This window comes from Mesoplodon bidens (genome assembly GCF_964165515.1).
Source record: "Mesoplodon bidens genome assembly, chromosome: 14".
In the NCBI taxonomy this organism is placed as follows: domain Eukaryota; kingdom Metazoa; phylum Chordata; class Mammalia; order Artiodactyla; family Ziphiidae; genus Mesoplodon; species Mesoplodon bidens.
The window spans coordinates 22,417,915-22,428,069 of NC_138170.1; the positions used below are offsets into that span (position 1 = coordinate 22,417,915).

The following is a 10,155-nucleotide window of genomic DNA, read 5'->3' on the forward strand; positions in this document are numbered from 1 at the left end:
ACCTGATCCAGCAATCCCACTCCTGGGCATATATCCTGAGAAAACCATAATTTGAAAGGATGCATGCACCCTGGTGTTTACTGCAGTGCCGTTTACAATAGCCAAGACACGGAAGCAACCTAAATGTCCATCGACAGAGGAATGGATAAAGAAGATGTGGTACAGATATACAATGGAATACTACTCAGCCATAAAAAAGAATGAAATATTGCCATTTGCAGCAACATGGATGGACCCAGAGATTATCATACTAAGTGAAATAAGTCAGACAGAGAAAGACAAATATCATATGATATGGCTTACATGTGGGATCTAGAAAAATGGTACAGATAAACTTATTTGCAAAGCAGAAATAGAGTCATGGATGTAGAAAACAAACTTAAGGTTACCAGGTAATGGGGGTGGGGAGGGATACATTGGAAGATTGGAACTGACATACACACGCTACTATATATAAAATAGATAACTCATAAGGACCTGCTATATAGCACAGGGAACTTTACTCAATACTCTGTAATGGCCTATATGAAAAAAGGATCTGAAAAAGAGTGGGTATATGTATATGTATAACTGATTCACTTTGCTGTACAGCAGAAACTAAAACAACATTGTAAAGCAACTATACTCCAATAAAAATTTAAAAAATAAAAAATAAATTAAAACATTTAAAAAAAGAAAGGGATGACTGGGTGTCTGCGGACACAGGGAAAGTCTTTTCTGAATTGTCCAAGGAAGAGAGTTTGGAGGCCTGGATGTGTGAGATGTCCACACTCTAGCTGGGTGACCTGGGGTTTGTCCATTTAGGGCTTCTGCGTTTAGACTGTTGTGTTATGTTGTTTTGGCTAAAATGAGTGAAGAAAATCTGGGCTTCCACAGATATTTAGCTGGAAAAAGGAGGAGGATTTTTATCAGCCTTTTCAGATAATTGTAGATAATATGCTTTGATCCTGCGTGGAAAATTGACGAGTGTCAGCTGTTGATATTAGTTGCAGTGTCGAAGTGGAAATCATATTAATGAACTTTTTGTATTCTATTACATTAAAATCCACAGGTCTATCTTGTACTTTGAATAAGTCTTTTTTTTTTTTTTTTTTTTTTTTGCGGTACGCGGGCCTCTCACTGCTGTGGTCTCTCCCGTTGTGGAGCACAGGCTCTGGACGTGCAGGCTCAGCGGCCATGGCTCACGGGCCCAGCCGCTCCGTGGCATGTGGGATCTTCTCGAACCGGGGCACGAACCCGTGTCCCCTGCATCGGCAGGCGGACTCTCAACAACTGTGCCACCAGGGAGGCCCTGAATAAGTCTTTTAGCCATGCATACTTTCTAACTTCATGTGTTGGCCATTAGAAAAAATACTGGTTCACAGATATTGCCAGTTTGGCTCCAGACCACTGCAATAAAGCGAATATCACAATAAAGCAAGTCACATAAATTCTTTGGTTTCCCAGTGCACATAAAGGTTATGTCAACACTCTACTGTAGTCTATTAAGTGTGCAATACCGTTATGTCTAAAAAAACAATGTACACACCTCAATTAACAAATACTTTTTTGCTAAAAACATGTCATCTGAGCCAATTTTAGCAACTCTTTCTTTGGCAATAATAACATATTAGCGGTATCATAGAAATAGTTTTGACCTCGAGGACCCCTTGAAAGGGCCTTGGGGATCCTCAGGAGCCTGTGGATCACAGTTTGAGAACTACGGATCTAGAGCAAAAGAAGACCAGAGGGCTGGACAGGTATTAGAACATTTCCATCTTCATCTGGGCTATTTTTTCACACCGGAATCAATCGTTTGAAAAGTGTATAATGGCTGTCCATGTGCCCAGTTGGGTGCCTTCATCTTCATAGAACATACCTGTCTAGCTGGGAGCCAAGGCAATAGAGAGAAGACCCTAGAGGTTCCTGCCCTCTCCTTTGAAACCATTTTACTTGTAGTCAGGAATGCATAATGTACCAATTTACATTATTGCCTTATATTCTTTGCTGATGCTACATGCGTCAACCTTGTCCTGTTAATGAGATCCTTTCTGATCTGGGCTCAGATTTCCAGCCCTGCTCAGAACCTCTTAACTGCAGCGCCCCAGTCTGAATCCCTTCGTACCTACTGACCTCCGTGGCAGGGTCAGCAAGCTCAAGTTCAGGCAGTGACAGCCTCATCCGTGATCTGGAGTAAAACCTACCATGTCCCCATGAGCATCAGCAGCCTGAAATAAGACACCAGAACTCTCAGGCATCAGCTTTATTTTTATTAGCATAAAATAACACAGTGATCTTTTTCCTCTTTCCTTTTGTTAGAGACTAAGGATTATACCAATCTGCATGTTTTTACCGCACTATTGATGCATATAGTCTGAGCTAGTGAGTAAAACACAGGCTTGTCATGAGACAGTCCTGGGATCTGATTTCAGCTTCATCTCACACTAGCTATGAGCATTTGAGCAAGTTACCTAATCTCTGTAAGTCTCCATTTTATTAATTGGTAAATGCGGATAGTGACATTTAACCCTGGATTTGTTAGATGATTCAATGATATAATTCATGTAAAACACCCACATCCATCCTCATGATGATGAGATTTTTCTGGCCCAGGTAGGAACTTTTTAAATAAATTATTTTGACAGACCTAGCCTTCTACTTACCTTCTTCAGATCTAGGACTTACACATGGACTTATAGGTTCCAGAGTCACTATCTGATGAATATTTGCTGTGTACCCAGCCCTGTGTGGGGCAGTTTGGGGAATCAAATAAACTAAAACACAGAGCTGTGACCTTAAGGAACAAATAGTCAAGCATGAGAGACAGCATATAGAGAGAGATGCTGAAACCATTGATAGAATGTTGAAAGATGGAGAAGAACTGTAGAGGTCATCTATTATAAACTTCTAGCCAGTGAAGAAAGTAATTTATTTATTTATTATCCTAAAACATTTATTTATTTATTTATTTATTTATTTATTTATTTATTTATTTTTGGCTGTGTTGGGTCTTCGTTTCTGTGCGAGGGCTTTCTGTAGTTGCGCCAAGCGGGGGCCACTCTTCATCGCGGTGTGCGGGCCTCTCACTATCGCGGCCTCTCTTGTTGTGGAGCACAGGCTCCGGACGCGCAGGCTCAGTAGTTGTGGCTCACGGGCCCAGTTGCTCCGCGGCATGTGGAATCTTCCCAGACCAGGGCTCGAACCCGTGTCCTCTGCACTGGCAGGCAGATTCTCAACCACTGCGCCACCAGGGAAGCCCAGAGGGTAATTTATTATGGAAGATAAATAAATGATAGACCAGGAACCAGCTGGATGGATAGGAGTAGCAGAGTGCCAGTAATAGCTAATAATAACACTGACTGAATCCTTATGTCAGGCTTTGTTCTTAGTGTTGGACCTATGATAGTTGTTTAACCCTCTGGAAGCTCTATAGGATAGATATTATTATTATTATTTGCATTATTTTTTGGAAGGGAAACAGGAACTGAGAAGTCAAATAAGTGGAGGACAAATATTAAAGAAGAACAAACATCAAACAGTGTTTTCACTGCTCTCAACATCTTTCCGAGATCATTTCACACTGGACTTCAGCCTACCTACTTGTAAGCGTTCATGCTAATTTTCTGTTGGTCCTCACTTACCTTATTTATATTTTAAACATCATCTAATCAGAGATTTGCTTGTGCTGACACACTGTTTCCTTTAAATGCCTCCATCTTCCTCTTAATTGACCTTCCTTAGGATGATATGTTTCAGTGTTGTTTCCATGCGCTTGGAGCTGTATCTATTTCTAGTACGGAATTTAGGTGCATATTTATTAATCGCAAGTGTATGCACACCTGAAGCCCTAAGAATTGCGTCCACTCCTCTCCCCAGTGTTTGCTCCTGAGTGAGGCCTCACCCCTCCTGAAATGCAGTGTCCGTCACCTCCTCTATTCTGCAGAAATCGACACGTTACAATTTACTTTAGGCCTTTTCTTCTTCTTGCTCAAATTCCAGTTTGAATTTTATGTGATCAGGTTGGTGAGTCACCTGACAAAGCACTTGCGCTCAGAGATGGAGACGTGAACAGTGAGGAAAAAGCACAATCACACGGATTCTTTGTTCGGAAAATGCGTTCACAGAAGTCTAGGTAATTTTCCTTGTTTGGGTGTTGGATGAAACCATGGTAAGAGCATTGAAACTGAGCCAATTAACAATTTTAGAAAATGAGAACCAGACATTCTTTTTTTTTTTTTGCTGCAGGCTTGCAGGATCTTAGTTCCCCTACCAGGGATGGAACCCATGCCCCCTGCAGTGGGAACTCAGAGTTCCAACCACTGGACCGCCAGGGAAGCCCCCTGACACGTGTTCTAACAAAACAAAACAGTCCAAACCATTCTCTTGTCAGTGTGTTGAGGTCAGGTTCTCCCCATCTGCAAGAATCTCTTTTCTTGCTGAGTCTGTTTTTCCATTTAGCCTTTAATGAGTATCTTTGAAATAATTCTGATATTTAGAAAAACAAAAACCAAAAAAAAATTCATTCCTTATTGTCCAAAGGAAGTAGAACATTTACAATATTTTTACTTTTTCACAAGGTTGAGAAAGGAAAGATCTTATCAATAAAGAAAGGAGGGCATTTTTTCTTTTACGAGTTGTAAACGAATGCTTCTATAATAGTCTCAATACTCAGCATTAGCATCTAGAATCGTAATGCTAACTCGGTGATAGCTCTAGCTAGTGGGAGTGGTGTGGACTGTGACACGATAGGGAGAACTAGAGCGAGGAATGGGTAGGAGAAAAGTGAATCCAAACCCTCTCTACCTCCCATGTGTAAGCAGCCAGTATGTGGCTTTGGGAATGTGAGGGTAATTTACTAAAATTCACACTGTCTATAGATATTGGAGGACACGTGAGAAAACCCTAAGATTTGGATTTAGTGTTACAAAAGTAATGTTGGTTTTATTTATATAAACTCTCTACTTCTTACCTATCTATTTTATGTAGCAAAGTAACAATTCTACGGCATGATATGCATGTCAGATTAGTGCTTTGGTGATTCTATTTGACTACATCAGTACACTCCTGGTAGGAGGACCACATATTCTAGATTTTCCAAGAATAATTCAGTTCCAGAAACTTAGTCCATTTGTCTCAATAAATTATTAAAACGTCTCAGTGAAGAAATTCTGTAACTGGAGAAGTCCTTGTAGTCCACAATCTCCCACACTAACCCTAATATCACTGAATTGCGGGGCTAGCTATGTACTTGATCAGGGCATCAGGAAGGTGGACACAGATGTACACACATATACACATCCTGATTGAGACATGGCGGCCCGTAATTCTTTCAAACCAATATTCTTTAAATACTAGTGGACCATCTGTTTAGCAGAGAGGATGACTTTTGTTTGGGACAGGATCCAAGAGGGAGGACCAGGAAAGGCCCCCGCCTCTAATAGTGCTCTGAATAATTCAGCTCTGCTTTCAAAAGAGCAAACCCCATCCAGCAAAACAAACTCCTGAAATTAATTGGTCCAACCCAATTCACCAGGTGGTAAAGACTGTTGGCTATTTCTTAAGCATCCCCTTTTGGGGATGAGCTTTCTCACCTAATTCCTGTCATGATGTTAGGGTGGTTTATTGACATATTCATTCCATCTTCCCTTAGGAGAACCTGTAGGAATCGCCCTGAGAGGGGTTCGTTTTCTCCATCGTGGTCTCTTTCCATTGACACGTTATTGCTCCATTGTATGTCACTGCCCCACGGAAGCTTCTAGACGGATCTCTTCCAATAATAATAATAATACCCACTCACCTCTGAGGTTACCTGGAAGATAACCACAAGGCAGGAGGGAAGACAGTAAGTCTCACATCTCCATGAACACCTGCAGACCTAGGCTGCAGCATTCCTGGGCTGTGTCTCCCCGTTTCTGCATCACATTTTTTCTGCATTATTTTCATTGTTTCGAATCTGTTGTTAATAGTTTCCATCATACCATTATCTTAAAATCATCTCTACGCATGATCATCTTTAATCTCAATACTTTGAAACAGTGAAAACGGAAATAGGTCCTCTCGCTCATGTCACTATCCACATCCTGTTTCCTCTGTGAGAGGCACCATTTCCCAGCTCAAGTGTGCAGGGTCCACATGTTTCTAAAGGGGCTGCCCTTAGCCTCCCCCAGCCAGCCTCACCCTCCTGGAGGAGAGCCCCGTGAGCCCCCTCCCATTATTCACAGCCGGAGCCTGGGGATGGACCACAGTGATGGGGGAGACCAGGGAGGTCATTGTATGGGAGCATCTTAAGCAATAATTAAGGAAACATGTCTGAGAAGGTTACAAGTACAATGTCAGTCCTCCCGTATTTGTGTGTGGAGGGGTGTTTCCAGATATTGTAGGACTTGGCGGACCTTTCAGGCTTCCATGGAAGAGGTAAGAAGGAAATTTTCTTTGCTTTGTAGTGTAGGTACGAGAAGTAAAATATCACTCGGTCTGTTTTAGTAATTTTGTCATATGTCATTGTATAAGACGATGGCAGCACTGTAAGCTCTTTGTATAGTTAGAATACATTTGGTACAAGAAGAAACCACATACTGAGACGCAGAGCGCCATGACAAAATGAGTGACGTGGGAGGGAGAAGGGAACGGAGAGGAAGAAGCAAATGGCCGCCGAGACCACCTTCTTCCAGGACCCTACCCCCCAAGTCACTCTCTTCTGGTTGAGAGCCTCCAAGGCTACTTACTGGTTTCTGCATCTTTAAATTCTTGCTTCCTGACACATGCATTCCCTTATCTTCGTCCTGTGGTACATACTACTTCCCTCCTTTTCACACAACCCTGGTCATGGGGCACTTTCCAAGAGGCGTACTTTCTGGGACACAAACACATACAATACCTTGTCCCAAGAGATCTTCCCTGCAGGGCAAACAAGGCTGTGGTTTCCTGGTCGTGTTTCAGCATCTCAGTGATGTGATCTCTGCTCCAGAGCCACAGCTGGTCCTGCTCGGTCATTGTCTGTTGAATTGCTGTGGCTTGGGCTATGACACATGAGAATGACATGCGAAGTTTGACCTAAACGCTAGAGAATCTGGATCTAGAGGGACTGTGTCTGAACCAAATAAAAACCTTTCCAACTTTCTCCCACTTCCTTACATTTTACACACATCTCATGTTATCAAACGTGAATACATAAATTACTTCTTATGTCAAGTAGTCTTTGTGGGCAATAGTCAGATAAAGATGAATATCTCTTCCTTTGGGGCTTCTCAAAAACACGCCCAGTAGGAATGGTCATTTTGTACAGTCCAGGCTGTAAGTATCAGGAGCTTTGAACGCTCAGCACGCTTCCCACTGTGCTGAGAATGCAGGGAAGATTGGGTGTTGACCTTCTTTAGAGTATATTTGCCCAGCTAATGGGAGTCCCTTAATGGGACTCAAATGGCTTAATGCCATCAAAATACAAAAACTGGAAATCCATTTTCACACTTTCATTCGGATAATCCCAGCCACCCGTATCTCACAAGAGCATGGCAGGACTTCTTCAAGGCTGGTCCCCTCTCCCCGGCGCCAGAGATGATGGATGGATCTTCCAAAGACGCGATTTGTAAGTCAACCCTCCTCTTGGGGGTGGGGCAGGCCTCGTGCACAGGGCACAGCGCCCCGAAATGAAATCCAGCTGACTTTTATGGGCTTCCCTTTACAAAGTCGGCTTCCGGCCTGCATCCGGCCTCAGGATGAAGCCGCTCTGGGTCCTCCTCATACCAGTAAATCCGGGATCAAATCTTCTCCAGCTGCGTCTGTCCTGCCTGCTCCCGAGGGGCTGGCCGTTGTCAGGTACGAGATATACAAACAAATTCCACAGCAGGGGATCTTGTTTCCAAGGATTATTTTTAGTTGAAATCAGCATCTTCCCCACTCTTCCAAGTTTCTAAGGCACCGATTTATCTTCGTCCGTTTCGCCTTTTCTGGATTCGCTGCCAAAGCAGCTTCAGGTGCCCCATCTCACTCCTCTCTCAAGTGCACGTGGAGTAAAGCACTAAGTTTTGTCTGGTCCCAAAGGAGGCCACAGGGAGGGGTGGCTCGGAGTAATGTCTCCTGTCCCTTGTTTTTTTTTTTTTGGTGGCACCGTGTGCCTTGTGTAATCTTAGTTCCACGACCAGGGATGGAACCTGGGCCCCCAGCAGAGGAAGCGCGGCGTTCTAATCACTGGACCACCAGGGAAGTTCCTGCATCTCTGGGCCCCCAGCAGAGGAAGCGCGGCGTTCTAATCACTGGACCACCAGGGAAGTTCCTGCATCTCTGGGCCCCCAGCAGAGGAAGCGCGGCGTTCTAATCACTGGACCACCAGGGAAGTTCCTGCATCTCCTGTCCCTTGAAAGAACCTGACAGCAGCAGAAGCCGTGTGGGTCGGTTTTCCCAGCACATCATTTCTCGGGCTCCAGGTCAGTCCACGGGCCTTTCCTTGGTGCCACTTGCCCGGCACGTGCCCTGTTAAGGCGCCCAGCACGGCCACGTGTCTCTCCATCTCCAATATCATCAAGGAGCAACGCCTTTTCCCTCATCCCACCCGCATCCCTGCCGGCCCCTGGGTCCTCCCAGACACAAGTGCTGGGCTCACGGGATGTGTCGCTATTCTCTTTGCTTCAGCTGCCTTGGGGACAGAGTAGCTTGCATTTGGGAATGATTTAGAGTTTTTGCATATATTACTCCATTCGAGTCTCACAAATTCTGGGAATTAACAGAAGCATTTTCTAGACGTGGAAACTGAGCCTCAGATTCAGCAGTACATTCGTAACCAGTGACACTGGGTTTGAATCTAAGGATTTCAGGTTCTTTCCCTCAGTTCCTTTCTAACTGTGTATTTTTGCAGCATGAGTCTTGTGCTTTTGTAGTTTGGTCGCCCAGATGCTCCAGAGCCCCCCCCCGTGGTACTCGGCCGGCCTGGCTGCTGAGAGCTGCGTGTGTTGATACAGGCAGAGCCAGGAGGACGCTGGCCACAAGCCCAGCCAGTCCCCAACTCTCTGCTCTGTCCCTGGCAGCAGGTGGCAGTTTCCATTCCGCCTCCGCACCGTCCTGTGTGCCCCGGGGCAGGACAGCAGCTGGGAGGCGGGAGCCCGGGCCAGGCCCGTCCAGGCCCCACATGTGGCTCCATTCCCACAGGGTGACAGCCATGCTCCTTAGCCAGGAGGCCAAACCCCTCCCCTGCCAGTCCAGCCTCCTTCTTCCAACTCCCTGCCGGCCGTCCCCTGTCCCCATAGCCCTGCTCCCAGCACAACGCTCAGCACCTGCCAAGCCCCTTTGCCTCTCTCCCTCCGTCCTGGCTCGCCGACAAGGGCCTGTGTCCATTGCTCTGTGGGTCGGTAGGGAGTGAGGAGAAAGGATCTGCAAGGAAACTTGGCACCTGTGAGAGAAAGGGCACTGTCACCGGGCCCTGGCTGCACTACTGCCACCCACGGCACCTCTTCTGCCGCGTCAGCCTGGGCTCCCCTTGGTTTGCTAACTTTGATTCCCCAACAGTAACGCAGCAAGGCAGCTCCAAGTGAAGCAAGGCCACCTGCTCCAAGCAGGCGGGTCGGGGGAAAGGGAATCCCTCTGGCAACCATGGGATCTCGGGAAGCAGACACGTGCTTGCGTAGAGAGTGCAAGCGTGAAGTTCGCATTAGCCAGATGGACCTGGGTTGGAACCCTGGCCGCCCCGGACAACATCGTGTAACCTGGTGACTCCCCCGGTGGCCGGGAGCCGGGGGCTGACGGAGAGAAGGCCGGCAAGGCGCCGGCTGGTCTGCGCCTTCGGTGGTCCCTGCTCTCGTTAGGTTATTATTACTGCCCGGTGGTGGGGCGGGCCTGAGGGGGAGGGGTACGGGTCTGTACCAGGGGGGACAGGATCTGACATGATGAATCCTTCATACGTGGCCCCGAACGAGCACTGTTCTCGTTCAGTCCTCCCAACCAACTTAGGCTCGTCCCCAGGTCAAGCCTGAGGGAGCAAAGCCTCCGAGGCCACCCCGCCAGGGGACAGACCCCTGCCCTCAGCCGTCCTCCCATCTGCTTCCCCGAGATCCCAAAGCCCCGGGTTCCCCCCACCTTTGCTCATTTTCCACGTAGCTATGCTTTGTCCTCTGCATCCACAGACTGAGTTATTTCTGCTCAAAACCACCATTTGCTCTGCAAGATTAATTCCGAGTCCTCAGTCCG

General features: G+C 46.3%; 1 long non-coding RNA gene across 1 annotated transcript; it reads left to right on the forward strand.

Annotated features, from left to right (window-relative positions):
* Positions 1-7,187: 7,187 nt before the first annotated feature.
* On the forward strand, positions 7,188-8,438 carry LOC308627743. Its single transcript, XR_014017430.1, has 3 exons — positions 7,188-7,564; positions 7,666-7,794; positions 8,121-8,438. It is a non-coding gene; the product is annotated as an uncharacterized lncRNA (long non-coding RNA).
* Positions 8,439-10,155: the final 1,717 nt, after the last annotated feature.